Source organism: Rhincodon typus, chromosome 13, assembly GCF_021869965.1.
Source record: "Rhincodon typus isolate 14 chromosome 13, sRhiTyp1.1, whole genome shotgun sequence".
In the NCBI taxonomy this organism is placed as follows: domain Eukaryota; kingdom Metazoa; phylum Chordata; class Chondrichthyes; order Orectolobiformes; family Rhincodontidae; genus Rhincodon; species Rhincodon typus.
Genome location: NC_063344.1, coordinates 18,684,018 through 18,700,752, shown reverse-complemented (window position 1 = coordinate 18,700,752; position 16,735 = coordinate 18,684,018). Strand labels below are relative to the sequence as shown.

The following is a 16,735-nucleotide window of genomic DNA, read 5'->3' as shown; positions in this document are numbered from 1 at the left end:
ATTTGAGATACTTTTCCTGATTTCCACAACTATTACTACTGTGATGTACATCATATGCTTCCTTTTTATTCCTTATTTTCTCATCAATCTCCTTAGCCAATCAGGGTACTTTAGCTTTAGATACTCCGTTTTTATTTCTCATGGGTACATACCTAGCTTGCACCCTACTCATCTTTCTTTTGAAATTCTCCTGTTTTTCATTCACCAAAATGTGTTTCCAATCAACTTGTTCCAGTTAAACTTTTAGACCCCTATAATTTACCCTTTTCCAGTTTTGAATCTTAATCATTGATTTTTACCCTTTTCCAACTTAATATTACACATTATTATTTTGACTCAATGACACTGAAGGTATGTTGATGTATTTCTGAGTAAGGATTGTGTATGGCTTGGAAGATACTTAGCGGGTGGTGGTGTTTCCCATGTCCTTCTTGTTAGTAATGTTCAAGGTTTGGAAAGTGTTACATGAGGTTCCTTGGTGAATTTCTGCAGTGCATCTTGCAGATGGCATACACTGGTACTACTGAGCATTGGTGATGAAGGAAGTGGATGTTTATGATGTGGTGCCAATCAAGTAAGCTGTTGTTGGTCCTGGATGAGATCAAGCTTCTTGCTTGTTGGTGGAGCTGCACTTGGGGAGGCAATGGCCCAGTGGTATTATCGCTGGACTGTTAACCCATAGACCCAGATAACATTCTGGAGACCAGTGTTCGAATCCCGCCATGGCAGATGGTGGAATTTGAATTCAGTAAAATATCTGGAATTAAGAATCTAATGATGACCATGAATCCATTGTTGACTGTCAGGAAAAAACCCACCTGGTTCATCAATGTCCTTTAGGGAAGGAAACTGCCATCCTTACCTGGTCTGGCTTACGTGTGACTCCGGACCCACAGCAATGTGCTAGACTCTGAACTGCACCCTGGGCAATTAGGGATGGGCAATAAATGCTGCCTAGCCAGCAATGGCCTAATCCTGTGAATGAATAAAAAAAAAACTTGTTCAGGCAAGTGGGAAGAATTCCATCACACTCCTGATATGTGCCTTGTAAATGGTGGACAGGCTTTGGAGAGTCAGGAGGTGAATCGTTTGCAGGATTCCTAAGTGCTTGTAGCCACTGTATTTATATGGCTAATCTAATTCAGTTTCTGGTCAATTGAAATCCCTGGGGGCATTCAGTGATGGTGATGCTTCTGAATGCCAAGGTGCAATCGCTAGATTCTCTCTTGTTGGAGATGGTTATAGCCTGGCACTTGTGTGGTGTTAATGTTACTTGCTACTCATCATTCTAATTCTGAATATTATCCAGGTCTTGCTGCATTTAAACATGGACTTCTTCACTATCTGAGGAGTAGAGAATGATGGGCTGAACATTGTGCAATCATCAGCGAACATCCTGACTTCTGACCTTATGACAAAGGGAAGGTCATTGATGAAGCAGCTGAAGATGGTCTCATGTTTTGTATGTTTGTATGTTTGTCCATTACCTGGGGAACTGTATCACATTGACAAGGCCATTGAGAAGAGACAGTAGTTGTGAGGAAAAATGATTTCAAAAGAAGTCAGAAAAGATTTTTGTAGAACAGTCCTAGTGATGAACAACTTCAGTTATGTCAAGAGACTGGGATTGTTCTCCCTTCCAGCAGAGGAGGTTAAGGGGAAATTTAATAGAGATATCAAAAATCATGAGGGGTTTTGATAGTAAAGAAAGAAAGCTGTCAAGTAACTAGGAGGACGTCAATTTAAGACTGGTGAAAGAATTGTAGGGGTGAAGAGAATTTGCTTTATTACACACCACATTGTGAACTGGAATGCACTGCAGATTAAATTGTAACTTTCAAAAGGGAATTAGGTAAATAATTGAAAAGGGGAAGATTTCCCAGTCTATGGGGGAAAAGGCAAGTTAAATGGGACTCATTGGATAGCTCCCTCAAAGAGCCAGCACAGGTACAATGAGCCAAATGCCTTCTTCTGAGGCATGTAATTTTAGGAAAGATGGATGTGTCCTTAAAGATAATTCTTTAATCTATTTAATCTATTTAATCTATTTAGATTTATAGAAATGATCAACATTTTGAATTTTAAAGTACGTGAGAACTTAAAATAGTCATATTGTACCTGGTCCTGCTTGATCTGGGGTTGAGATGTATTCAGTTTCCAGTAAGACTATCAGTTAAGAACAGAAATCCTGGTCAATATTTAATACTTAACTCAGGCAAGTGTGAAGCCAATTGGAGCAGGTCTACTGGGAGCAGTTAACACAGCATAGGTCAGCAGTCAAATGTCATTTCTCCTTGACCTGAATGGCAAACTTCACACAATAACCATGAAAGGAGAGGAAAACGTCTTATTTTTAAGCACTGTGTTAGATGTAAAGGATTGCATTGGCTGAAACAGGGCTCCTTTATTAATTAGCAGTGAAAACTGAGCACTCGTCAAAAGAAGAAATTGCATTTTTGTAGCACCATTCGTGGTCTCTGGACCTGACAAATCATTCCACATCCTGAAGTACTTTTAAAAGTGCAGTCACCCCTTCTGCTTTGATGGTTTGCATTGCACATAATGGGCTTTGTTTGTGAATTTTCAATTGGCTACATGGCGGTTACTATTGGTGGTGGATGGCATTTCTTAAAAAAAAATTGCAAAACAAAAAGTCTCGGCGATTTTGGTGGTGGGAAAGGCGTTCGGTTGTGTACAATAGCACTTCGGAGTATAGAACAAAGAAGGCATTGTCACTGCTGTGTTAAGGGCCTGAAAGTGTCTGAAAGGGTTAACCCTGATTGAATTCCATGAGCATCACCCACTGAGAACTGGACGGGAGACTAACTGTGGATCTTGAAGAACTCAGACTGAAGACAGGCTCCTCATAACACCCTCCCTAAAAAAACTACTACATCCTTGTAACTTGTAAATAGTTGAAGAGGTCCAATAAACTACATCTTGTTTCCTATCACAGACTCTTCTCGTTAGACGAGAAGATGGCTATTCTCATCCACACGAGACCATGTGGGTCCACGGTGGTACAGTAGTTAGCACTGCTCCCTCACAGCCCCAGGGACCCTAGTTCGATTCCACCCTCGGCCGACTGTCTGTGTGGAGTTTGCACATTCTCCCCCTGTCTGTGCGGGTTTCCTCTGTGTGCTCTGGTTTCCTCCCACAGTCCAAAGATGTGCAGGTTAGGTGGATCGCCATGCTAAATTGCCCATAGTGTTCAGGGATGGGTCGGTTATAGGGGGATGGGTCTGGGTGGGATGCTCCAAGGGTCGGTGTGGACTTGTTGGGCCAAAGGGCCTGTTTCCACACTGTAGGGATTCTCTGATTCTAAGAAAGTATTGGTGGCAGTACGTATAACTGTTGTGGCACAAGGCGATCAGTTTGAGCATAGCAAGCTCCCACTACAGCATAAGGTCATAGATATGTACAGTGCAGAAACAGACCCTTCGGTCCATCTTGTTCATGCTAACCAGGTGTCTTAAATGAATCTAGTCCCATTTGGCCCATATTCCTCTAAACCGCTCCTATCCATAAAACCATCCAGATGCCTTTTAAATGTTGCACTGATCATGACTAACGTTGGGGATGTCAGGGGAATGTTAACTCAGGTCACCCACGGGGTAGTCCCCTCTACTGCCCTTATGCAACAGTGCCACACCCTAGAGGACAGACAGAGCCTTAGTTTCACGGCCTTTGCCCCACTCCCTTTCGGGAAGAATGCCTCTCGCTGTGGGCAGTCGATACTAGCCCAAGTTTAAAGACGTGTAAACCTGCCAAAGTAGCAGTCACCCCCCGCCCTCCATGACATCCAGTGATCACCAGAACCGACCCCACGCTCCATAGCTGAAGAAAGGAATGGGAACTCCGCGTAAAGACTCCCATGGTCCAATAGCCGACCAGCGGCCATTCGGGCCGAGAAGGGATGGATCGCAGCCAGGAAACGTACCAGGAGGGTTGGGACGAGGGATATAATGTGTTCGCTATGTGCGATTTGCCTCCTGGTCTCTGAATGCTCTCCCTTTTTCTCTCCCTTTTTTTTGGGGCGGGGAGGCAGCGAGTTGAACGATCCCTGCAGGAATAGGAAGCAAGGCAGCCACAAGTGCGAGCTGTCTTGCAGGAGGCGGAGTAGGGGGGGAGAAGCAGTGGGAATGTCTGAATGTCTATTAGCCTGAATACGGTAGATGTGGGCAGTGACTTCTGCAATGTGTATCCAGAAGACACTAACATGGCGAGAGCTCTTCTGTTAGCCACTCTCCTCCCCATTCTGAGCAAAGGGATTTGGAACTGAGGGCATTTAATGCCGGCTGGAGGAGCACAGGACTCTGCAAAGCGAGGGGGAAAATCATACACACGCACACACACACAGAATCTAAATTAAGAGGTAAGGCGCTTCTCAAAGACAAACTCCATTGGGGAAGACGGTGGGCAGAGGGAGAAAGGCTGAAATTCACATCCTTTTTTTAAAGCCAAGTCCTCAGCTTTTGCAGTCAAATTAAGTTTGGATTTGTCTGCCCCGGGTAAACTGTAAAAGTTACTGTGAGCCGGTGGCTGTACCCAGTTCAAATGGGGGGAAATATGGGAGTGTGTGTGTGTGGGGGGGGGGGGGTGGTAGGTGGAGACAGTTTTTTTAAAAAAAAGTTTTTGAAAGTTTTGATCGGGAATCTCAGCTTTAAAAAAATAGGCAAAGAAAGGCTTTTGTCACCACTGATCAGGCCTCATCTGATGCAGAAGGAGATCGTGGGTGGGGGCGGAATCAATTTTAAAGATTTGTTCAGTAATTTCTCCTTTTCTATCACGTTCTGAGGGGAGAAATGTGTGCAGCGTTCCCTCTGAAGATGAATTCCAGTCTGGAGCATAGTTGGAGTCTGGTTGGAAACGTCTGTTCTTTGAGAGAGCGTGGCGTTTCATAATTAACTCCGAGATCAGTAGTTACTTGTTTTTAGTGGGGGAAGCAAACGTAGAGTTTTGCTAAAATTATTAATCACTCGAGAGGGGGATAAAAAGAACATCTTGACAAATGTCATGAGATTTTTCCACCATGTGTTAAGTGCTTTTTCTCAATTCATCTCCTACCGTTGCCATTTGCTCTGGGTCTGTTTTGAAAACAAAACTTTAAAATATTTTGCAAAGGAAAATGTTGTGTGTCAGTCTGTTTCAGTTACTGCATTCCCATCGTAGCCTCGCATTCCAGCCAGACTCTCTCCTAATTCCTGAGGAGGGGGGAGGTGGTGGTGATGGTGGTAGGGATTGACAAAGGGAATAAACTGGGAGACCTGTGTAAATTTCAGCTTCGATAACGAGTACGTGATTCAGAGGGGTCGTGTGGTTCAAAGTCGAACCGCTCGTGTGCCGTTTTAAATAGAAATTGCTATTTTATCTTTGGTTCCTTCTCTCATCTGTACAAATGAAAACAAAACCTAATGAAATGTAGCCTTTTTAAAAAGAAAAATACTCAAAAAGGGCAGCAGTGGGAAAAAAATATAATAAATTTGTGTTTTCAATTATGCGCTTACAATTTTTTTTTAAAAAACGTGTGGGTCACGGAGAGGAATTGTTGCGCTGAGAGGCATAGATTGTTTTAAGGTTAGACTACAAATGCAGACAGCAGGAGAGAACTAGTCTGGGGAGAGACGGGAATAGAGTCTTTATCTAGATAGCATCAGGTGTCGCTGGCAGTCACAGCGAAAATCTACAGCCTAGAGCTTTAAAAAAAACTGGATCTATGGGGCATATTGGAGGAATAGAGACAGGCAGAGGTCTGAAATGAAATGAAAATATGCTCATTCCCGCTGCTTTTAAGTTGCATACAAATAAGCTCTTGTTCTTCGAAGGGTAAAAGGTCTGCATTATAATAGGAAGTTTTTAAAAGTTAATTTAATATATATGTATCTTTTCCTGGACCTGTACTTTTATCCCTCCCATCTCCAGACAACCCCACGGCTCGGTTCGTTCTTTGTGTCTGTGATGGAATCTGTTACATTCCATGCAGATTTTTTTTTCCCCACAAAAAAAGGACTACAGTATTTCGAATGTGTCTTGCATTTGTAGATTTTCCAGTGTATCGCCAGTTTCCCTGTCAGTTTCCAACTCAGTTTCAAACAAGTTCGTTCATTGTGATCAGTTTCAGCCCTTCCACGTCCCCAGTCTCTCCAGACTTGGCAAAACTTGGAAAAGTTTTTGTGTGTGTGTGTGTGTGTGTGTGTGAAAAGCAAGCAAGGAAATTGATTAAAAGGTGACAGGACAAGGGGGAAGGGGAGAAAATCATACAGCGAGGGTCACCTAATTTTCTTTTAAAGTTGGAAATATTAGTATGAATCTTACTTCCATAAATATTTGTGTCTTGAGTCAGTGCCAGGATTATTGAAGTCAGCGATGTTGGAATGCCAGTCTTTGAGATTAATCCTGAGGAGTTGGATTAATTTTAGAATGGGGTCTATGGACAGACAGCACTGAATTTGAAAAGGTATCACGTGATTATTGGGTGACAAAGGCTGGAATTCTCCCAGAGAATTTCTGCTACAATTCCCACAGGGCTTGTGACAGGAGATTGGAATTTCCTATTTCTCTCCAGAAAGAATTTTGATGCCATCACATTTTGGTGCCCCTGTCTTTTTTTCCGCTGCCTCTGCTCCCCACTTCTCCATCTCCTGTCCTGAGGTGGTTGACTCCTTGGTGGGGAGGCAGTCAGACAGTTTAACTCTCTTTGGTACCTTTGCCTCGGTGATTGTATTTGACTGACAGTGTGCTTCACAGTTGGAACACTCCTGCCTTGAACTCAGCCTTACACATTTCACCCAGCAAGAGGCACTAGATCCCAAATCAGGGAAACATTTACATTTCCGTGGCACCTTTCAGGGTATGAAAAGGCTTTCCAGCCAGTGAAGCATACTGTGAAGTGCTGTAATGAAGCAACCAATTTACATACTGCAAGATCCCACAAATAGAAATGTGATAACAGATTAGTGATGTTAGGTGTTAAATATTGGAACACTGGAACAGTGTTTAGGGAAGGAAACTGCCATCCTTACCTGGTATGGCCTACATGTGACTCCAGACCCACAGCAACATGGTTGACTCATAACTGCCTTCTGGGCGATTAGGGATGGGCAATAAATGCTGGCCTAGCCAGCGACACCCTAATCCCATGAACGAATAAAGAAATGTGCACACAGCAAGATCCCACAAATAGAAATGTGATAACAGATTAGTGATGTTGGGTGTTAAATATTGGAACACTGGGAAGTCAGGGAGAAGCATGCCACTTTTCAAAATAACACTGCGCAATCTTTGCTGAAAACAGAAAATGCTGAAGTTCACAGCAGGTCAGGCAGCATCCATAGAGAGAAAGCAAGCTAACATTTCGAGTCTAGATGACTCTTCATGTACGATCTTTCCTGTGTACTGGAGAAGGCAGATTGAGCCTGGACTTTAAAGCTCACCTGAAAGATAGTATCTCTGACAGTGCAGAGTGTCTCCAGGGTAGCATTGGGAATGTCACCATGGATTATGTCTTCATGTCTGGAGAGGGATTTAGACCCATAACCTACATTGTCTCTGTTAAACATCCACAAGCCAAATACAGCATAGGGTCAGCTATAGAGTACAGCCTCCTCTGTACTGTTCCCATCAAACACTCCAAGGGCAGGTACAGCACTGAGCTAGCTACAAAGTAAAACTGCCTCTACACTGTCCTGCTCAAATATTCCAGGGTGGAATGATTCAATATTCCTTCCAATAGTGAGATGAGAATTTCAGTCTGTGAGTTGGCGACTTTTGTATTTTTACAACCTAAAGAGCAATGCATGACACTCTGTGCCAGTACAGATTGCAGGAACCAGTCAAGGTGATTATTCCCATTCCAATATAATCTTTTCTTCAGCCTGTGAATAATGGGGAGGTGATTTTTCCACTTCCTCTGTCTGTGTGGGGACCTGGTGAAGCAAGATTTCAGTTCCCCGCAGATCCTGCTTTAATGTTCCTTTTCACTGCCCTTTGCTTGGAGGCAGAGCTGACCCATTGTGCTATGGTAAAAACTGAAAGAGCTGCAGATGCTGTAAATCCGGAACAAAAACAGAAGTTGCTGGAAAAGCTCAGCAGGTCTGGCAGCATCTGTGAAGAAAAAAATCAGAATTAACGTTTTGGGTCCGGTGACCCTTCCTCAGAACATATGATCTCCATCATGGAGAGGGCAAGGAGGCAGATGCTGAAGTCATCCCACCTGGACCAGGGTTTGAATCCCATGCTTATGGCAGCAAGCTCATCCACACCATCTGTGAAGAGGCAGCATGCGCTGTTACAGTTCTTGTTGCATTTGAAACCTATGGATAGTGATGGAGAGTCCCAGAGAAAGCAGCGAATGTAATATCCCTGTTTAAGAAGCAGGGTGGGGAGGAAGGCAGAAGAAAGAAACCTAAAAGGCTAGTTAACCTGATCTCAGTCATCAGTAAAATTTTAGAGTCCATTATTAAGAATGAGATTGCAGAGTACTTGGAAGTGCATGGTAAAATAGGGCTGAGTCAGCAAGGCTTTGTCAAGGGGAGGTCATGCCTGACAAATCTGTTAGAATTCTTTAAGGAGGCGACAAACAAGTTAGACAAAGGAGAGCCAGTGGAGGTGATCTATTTGGATTTCCAGAAGGCCTTTGACAAGGTGCTGCAAAATAAGATAAAAGCCCATGGTGTTAGAGGCAAGGTACTGGAAGGCACAGAGAATTGTCTGACTGGCAGAAGGCAGAGAGGAGGGATAAAAGTGTCTTTTACAGGATGGCACCTGGTGTCTAGTGGAGTTCCACAGGCATTAGTGTTGGGACCACAACTACTCACATTATACGTTAATGATCAGGATGAAGGAACCAAGGACATTGTTGCTAAGTTTGCAGATGACACAAAGATAGATGGATGGAGGGACAGGTAGTGTTGAAGAAGTGAGGAAGTGGCAGAAGGACTTGGACAGTCTAGGAGAGTGAGCTATGAAGTGACAGATGGAATAAAATGTGGAAAAGTGTGAGGTTATGCACTTTAGTAGGAAGAATAGAGACGTTGACTACTTTCTAAATGAGGATAGGCTTCATAAATCTGAAGCTTAACGTGACTTGGGAGTCCTAGTTCAGGATTGTCTTCAAGTTAACATGCAGGTTTAGTTGGCAGTTAGGAAGGCATTCATTTCAAGTGGGCTAGAATTCAAGAGTCGAGATGTGCTCTGAGTCTGTTTAAGGCTCTGGTCAGACTGCATTTGGAATATTGTGAGCAGTTTTGGACCCCATATCTAAGGAAGGATGTGTTGCAGAGGGTCCAGAGGACATTTACAAGAATGATCCTGGGGATGAAGGGCTTATAATATGAGGAGCAGTTGAGGACTCTGGGTCTGTACTTGATGGAGCTTAGAAGGATGAGGGGGGGCTCTGTTTGAAACTTACAGAATACTGACAGTGAGAAGATTTTTCCACATGTAGGAGAGGCCAGGACCTGAGAGCATAGCCTCAGAGTGAAGGGGTGGCCCTTCAGAACTGAGCAAAGAATTACAGAATCCCTACAGTGTGGAAGCAGGCCATTTGCCCCATAAGTCCACACCAAGCCTCCGAAGAGCATCCCACCCACAAACCCACCCACCTACCCCATCCCTGTAACTCTGCACTTCCCATGGTTCATTCACCTACCCTGCATACCCCTCCACACTATGGGCTGTTTGGCATGGCTAATCCACCTAAACTGCACATCTTTGGATTGTGGGAGGAAACCAGATCACCTGGAAGAAACCCATGCAGACATGAGGAGAACCTGCAAACTCCACACAGACAGTTGCCTGAGGGTGGAATTGAGCCCGGGTCTCTGGCACTGTGAGGCAGCAGTGCTAACCACTGAGCCACTGTGCTGCCCCATGAGGGGTAATTTCTTTAGCCAGAAGATGGGTAATCTGTGGGACTGATTGCCGCAGAGGACTATGGAGGCCAAGTCATTGAGTGTATTTAAGACAGAGTTCTTCGTTAGTGAGGGAATCAAGGGCTACAGGCAAAAGGCAGGAGAATGGGATTGAGAAACATACCAGCCATGATCAAATGGTGGAGCAGACTTGATAGCCCTAATGGTCTAATTCTGCTCCTATATCTTATGGTTTTATGATTGAAGCTCTAATTTCTTTCCATCACTGAGAATCTTTGCCACTCATACCGTCTGCCACGACATAACTTGGAAGGATTTTGTAAATTGATCTTCAACCTGTTTTGCCACGTTATGATTGCATCTTCTTGGGCCATTCAAGTTCTGGAGTGTCTCCACGTCAGGGACATTACCTATTGCATCACAAGACCTCATTTTCCTGATCTTATTCTTACCCTTTTAGCACTGGAATCTTCAAAAGCCAGGGGTTTGATTTCTGCCAGATTATCACTAGTGATACCGCCAAGAGTTTTGTGTGTGTGTATCAGAGGAAACCCTCCTGTAAAATGTGGGGGGATGAGTTTTAGAATCTGTGACAGAGGCAGATATGCAAAGAATCATTTGCAGAAACAATGCAGCCAGAATGTCTTTTGACTTATCGTGGAGGAAATATATAAACCATTGTTTTCTTGCCCAATATGGGTTAGCAATTCAAATTGCATGTAAGAGGAGAAGCAGCTATTTTTATTTTCACAGCGTTTTGAGCTTTTCGAATTAATGCCAATAACTCATGTAATATTTATAAACCAATTATGCATTTTTCATTCATTCTTTGCAAACTCCCCTGCGTTTATCAGTGTTCAACATAAATATAGGCAATAAATCTGTACCTTTGCATAGCCTCCAGCAGACTGCTCTCATAGTGCAGTTCCTGCGACTGAGTTCTGAGTGTAAATCAACAAGAGACGATCAATTCCTGCCACCATGTAAAATTCATTATAAAGAGTGGCATTGTTTCTGTCAAAGTAAATCTGGACTTTTGGGTTTCATCAGCTGTTGGTTTGTTTGGCTTTCTTCCTCGTGTTTCTGAGGGGGAGCAGACAGTACCTTATAAGACTTGCTTTCAGCCTCTGAAAAAGCTGGAATTAATGCTTTACCTTTTTGTTTTGATCTTTTATCCAAACAAATCAAATTTAATTTGGCTGGTTCTAATAATAGTTTTCCTGATGCCTATCTTTTGCACTTTGATCACCAGATTAGAAGTGAACCAACAGCAAGTCCTGGCCTGCTCAGCAAATGGCTCGTTTTGTGGTCAGTTTTAATAAATTGTTTGCAAACAGGCATAGCCTGAGCTGCTGGGTTTCGGTCTTTATGAAGCTAGACATTGGGGACTTTCGTGACTCTGCAGAGTGGGGCAGATGGCCACAATCAAATCTTTTTTTGAGACCTTCCTGACCTAGTGACTGGGATAGGATATTTAATGTAATAATTTCTTGTAAATGTTGCACCTTTAGCGTCACTCTAAGCCATGTTGTACACAACATTTCCGGCAATAAGTCCTTACCTTTTTCAAAGACTTTAGGCGTTAGTTTCAGAACTATTTTAATTGGACTATTCATTTTATTTTGCTGCTGTGACTTGTTACCGGTTTGTAGTTTTGTGCTTATTTGTCATAAAGGTTTTCTAGTGCAGGAGCAGGCCACTCTGTCCATTCTGTGTGTGCTAGTTCTTTGCTGGAGGAATGTGAAACTAATTCCACTCCCTCACTCTTTCTCATGGCCCTGTATCAATCCTAAACCAATTGCACTCCCACTGCCATGCTCTCTCCCCATAGTCCTGTATCAACCCCCAAACTAATACCCCTGTCCCGTGCTTTCCCCGTAATCATGTATCAATCTCAAACTAATGCCGTTGCCCCATACTGTCCCCCTTGCCCTGCATCGTCTTTTTTTTCTAATACTCATCCCATTTTCTCCAAAACGATGTAATGATCTCTGCCTCAGCCAGTATCAATGTAGTCTATGTTCCAGTAACCCCTTGTCCAAATCTGTCCCTTCGTTCTTGTGCAAACACTTTTCAAGTTGCAGGGATCTTGTCATTGAGTCACCAGCCAGAGAATCTGTACTTTGAACTGAATCTTACCAATTCCGTTCATAATTTTTTTAAAAAACTCCACTATCTGTCCTCCTGACCTTCTTTGGTGCTGTGACAATAACCTTCGTATCTCATCTCTCGTCATAACCATTAATTCCTAATCTTGCTTTCCTCCACTGAATCCACACTGAATAGTTTGAATGCCATTTCTATAATTGAAACATCCAAAATGGCACAACATGCTTTAATTGTAATCTCACCAAAACATCATCATTACATATGTAACTTTTGTATTCGGTGTTACTGTCTATAAAACGCAAAATCCTATTTGCTTCGTCATGGCCTTAACCACCTGTCCCTCCAAGAAATTATCAATGAGAATCGTTTGGGCTCCCATTCATTCAGCATCTGTCCAAGGCATTTAAACTCTCAAATCCTTTTCTTCATTTCCACTTCTCCCCCGGATTACATCATCCTAGTCATACATTTGTGAAATAATGTGACCTTGGTGAATGGCGGAGCAGGGTTGAGGGGCTGAATGGCCTACTCCTTCCAATTCAGACGTTTAAATTTAACTTCAGAAGCCTTACTATCAACCATTCAGATTTAAATTTCAGCCAATCAGAGCATCAGTGCTTTCCATTTCTGTTTTAAACCATACAAATGTAGAAAATAGGAGCAAGAGTAGGCCATTTAGCCCTTTGAACCTGCTTCGTCTTTCATCCTGATCATGGCTGATCATCCAACTCCATACCCTCAGGCAACATCCTGGTAAACCTCTTTCACACCATCTCCAAAGCCTCCACATCCTTCCTATAGCGTGGTGACCAGTACCGTGCACAATGCTCCAAACTAAACTCAACTGACATAACTAAAGTCTTATACAGTCTCATAAAGTCTTATTCATGGGAATAGTTCCTGAGATGAGGGATTTCAGTTATGTAGATAGATGGGAGAAGTTGATGGTAGTTTTCTTAGAGAAGGTTAAGGGGACATTTAGTTGAAGTGATCAAAATCATAATAGGGAGAAATTGGTCCAATTGGCAAAAGGGTCGAAAATCGGAGGAGAGAGATTTAAAATAGTTGGTAAAGGCAACGTTGTGGAAAAAATATTTTTACATGATTAGGGTCTGGAATGCATTGCTTGCAAGTGCAGTGTAGCAGGGTCAATCAATTGGATAAGCACCTGCAGGGAGGAAATTTGCAGTGCTGTGAGTAAAGAACAGGGTGAGAGACAAGCTAAGTTACTCTTGCAATGGATTGACATGGACTAAAGGGCCTGAATGGCTGCCTTCTATGCTCTAAGCATTCTATAATTCTGTGGGTGAGGATTACTTACTGAAAATATGCAAAGTTGTTTTTAATTCCATGGATTGAGAATTACTCATTGATAATTATGAAGTTGAAGTTTATTCAGCAGGGTAAATGTTAATCACTAACTGAATGGGAGTGTAGTTTAATCAGCAGGGTAAGAGTTATTAACTGTATTGCTGAAAAGAGAGACATAATGTCAATGGTTTTCATTTTGCACTCATCAGGACAGATGCAAGAATGCCAAATTTCAAGGGGAACAATAATTTATATGCATGAGTAACAGAGTGCTGATCTGTTGGTAAGTGAGCAGAGGAATTAGCTGAGGAATTGTCATGGAAAATGTGCAGGGAGCGGTTACCATAAACTGTTATTTTAATTGAAAAGTTGCAATGTCTGGACAAATCCCTTTTCTCTGTTGTTCATGGAATATAAATTGTTGTTCCCTCTGAAGTTTGGTATTCTTGCATCTGTTCTGGTGAACACAGAATGAAAATATTCAACAGCTTTTTTTTAAATTCAGTAATACTCATGTTCCGTGCCATAAAGTGACTGTTATTATCTGTACAGAGTTGCAGTTTATTAAGCAAGGTAATGATGTGTCCTGTGTAACTATATGAGGATGGTGTTTCACAGAAGGACAAGGATTGCTCACTGAAAGTATACAGAATCAGTGTAATATTCAGCAGTGGAAGGGTTCAGGGCGTAATGTGTTAGAATTTAGGCCTGCAATTATGCTGTCAGTCACCACAGTGACAGTCTGGGATTGAATGGCCAGAATCACTGATTGGAGGGATTTCTCCCAACCACGTGCTGTAGTTAGGAGTTCACTAACCCATCACCTTCCCATTAACTCCCCAGAAGCACAACACCAATCCTCTTCACATAGCACAGACAAAATAGTGACCTCTACCACCAAGAAGGACAATAGCAGCAGATACCTAGGAAGAGCACCACCAAGTTCTCTCCAAGCCACTCACCATCCTGACTTGGAAATATATCACCAATTCTTTAGTCTCACTAGGTCAAATTTCTGGAACTCCCTTCTTAACCACATTGTGGAGTATCTATGTCCCAAAGATGGCAACAGTTCAAAAAGATAGTTCAGCACCATCTTTTCAAGGGCAATTAGGGAAAGTCAATCAACACTGAACTTGACCGTAATGGATACATTCCTAGGACACTCCACAGTGATGTACTATCAGCTTCCTGGGGGGTTACCATTGACCATAAATTAAATTGGACTAGTCAAATAAATGGTGGGTCTGTGAGAGCTGGGCACAGACTCAGAATCTTGCAGACAGTAACTCACCGCCTGACTCCCCAAAGCCTGTCCACAGTCTATAAGGCACAGGTCAGGAATGTGATAAGTGCAGCTCCAACACCACTCAAGAAGTTCAACACCAACTGGGACAAAGTAGCTTGCTTGACCACTACCCTATCAATCACTTTAAACATTCAATCCCTCCACCACTAATGATAGCAGTGTGTACCGCCTACAAGATGGATTGAAAAAAGTTCACGAAGGTTCCTTTCATAGCACCTTCCAAAGCTATGACCCTCTACCATCTAGAAGGATAAGAGCAGTAGATAGATAAGAACACATTCTCCTCCAAGTGACTTGGAAATATATCACTGTTCCTTCAGTATCACTGGTCAAAATCTTGGAGCTTCCACCCTAATGGCATTGTGGGTAGACTACAATAAATGGACTACAGTGGTTCAAGAAGACAACTCACCTCCACCTTCTCAAGGGTAGTTAGGGATAGACAAAGATTGTTGACCCAGCCAACAACGCCTCCAAATCTTCAATAATTAAGATAAAATATTCAAGTCAAATGAACAAAAAAAAAGTGTTTCTTTGCCTGATGTAAGTACACTGTCTCTGACACAGTCTGCCTTGCCCTACATTCTCACCTTTCACTGTGGCACGTATAAACATAACCCAGAACTGGGCCTGAGGCTACTTGTTATCAGACAGGACGTCCCCCGATAATTGATCGCGTGCAAAGAGTTTTGGATTTTTTTTTTCAATTGAAGAGACACTGCTTTAATTGTGGCCAAGTCACTTCTATCTTTTCCGGTCACAGTCAGTGGTGTAGTGTAAAGGTGGAGATGTAGCAATTCCCCACACAATTCAGTTGAATTATATTCTGTTCAATCATGAATGTTTCTGGCTGGGCCAGCATTTGTTGCCCATCGCTAATCATCTTGCAGAAAATGGTGGTGGGTTGCTGTCTTGAACCACCACAGACCATTTGATGTTGCAACACCCAGAGAGCTGTTAGAGAGTTCTTGACTTTTCCTGCAGTAACACTGAAGGGACAGCAATATATTTCCAAGTCGAAACAGTGAGTTGCTTGAAGGAGTGTGATATTCCATTTTTCCTGCTGCCTTTGTCTTTCCAAATGGTTGAGATAGTGCCTTCGAAACCACAATCATAGGAGAGCTGCTGCAGTGCATCTGGGAGACAATACACGCTGCTGTGAATGTTTGTGGATGTGGTGCAAATCAAGCAGAATGCTTTGTCCTGGATGGCGTCAGGCCCCTTGAGTTCTGTTGAAGCTGAATTCATCCAGGCAATTGCAGAGAAATCAAAACACTCTCCTGTATTTAGTCTTGCAGATAGCGGCAGGCTTTGGGGGATGGGGTATATTAAGAGGTGAGTTATTGCCACAGAAATCCTAGCCACCTACCTACTCTTGTAGCAGCAATAGTTATGAGGCTGGTTCAGTTCAGTTTCTGGTCAGTAATTATCCCTAAGATTTAGATGCTGTGTAAAATAAGTGATGCACAGTACTAATCCAGGCAGGGTAGTCAATTTCAGATTGTATCACTGGCAGGCACAGGTCTACCTGAGTATAAGACTGTGATACAGTATTGGTGAGGGCCAGGCATGTTACTATATAAATAGCAATTGCTAGAAAAGTTCAGCAGGCCTGGCAGCATCTGTGGAGAGAAATCAGGGTTAATGTTTCAAGTCAAGTGACCCTTCCTCAGAACCCTCCCTGTCTGGTCTTCCTGCAGATCTATCACTGTATAACACTGGGGGACCGTACGGGTGGGGACAGGTCTGTAACTGTATAACACTGGGGTACCGTACGGGTGGGGACAGGTCTGTCACTGTATAACACTGCGGGGACAGGTCTGTTGCTTTATAGAACTGGGGTACAGTACTGGTGGAGACATATTTTCCATGTATAATACTGCGATACAGTACTGGGGGGCTTCAGGTCTGTCACTGTATAACACTGGGGTACAGTACTTCTTGGGACAGCTCTGTTGCTGTAGAATGGGGGGTACAGTACTGGGGGGGCAGGTCAGTTGCTTTATAACACTGGGGTACAGTACGGGTGGAGACAGGTTTGCCGTATATAACATTGGGATACAGTACTCCTTGGGACAGGTCTGTCGCTGTAGAACAGGGGGGTACAGTACTGGCTGGGACAGGTCTGTCACTG

General features: G+C 43.1%; 1 long non-coding RNA gene across 1 annotated transcript in view; it reads left to right on the top strand.

Moving 5' to 3' along the window:
* The first annotated feature begins 4,209 nt into the window (after positions 1-4,209).
* LOC125484735 overlaps positions 4,210-16,735 on the top strand; it is a 96,654-nt gene continuing 84,128 nt past the window's right edge. Inside the window, exon 1 of the long non-coding RNA XR_007263548.1 lies at positions 4,210-4,375. This is a non-coding gene — a long non-coding RNA (uncharacterized LOC125484735). The remainder of the gene's footprint in view (positions 4,376-16,735) is intronic.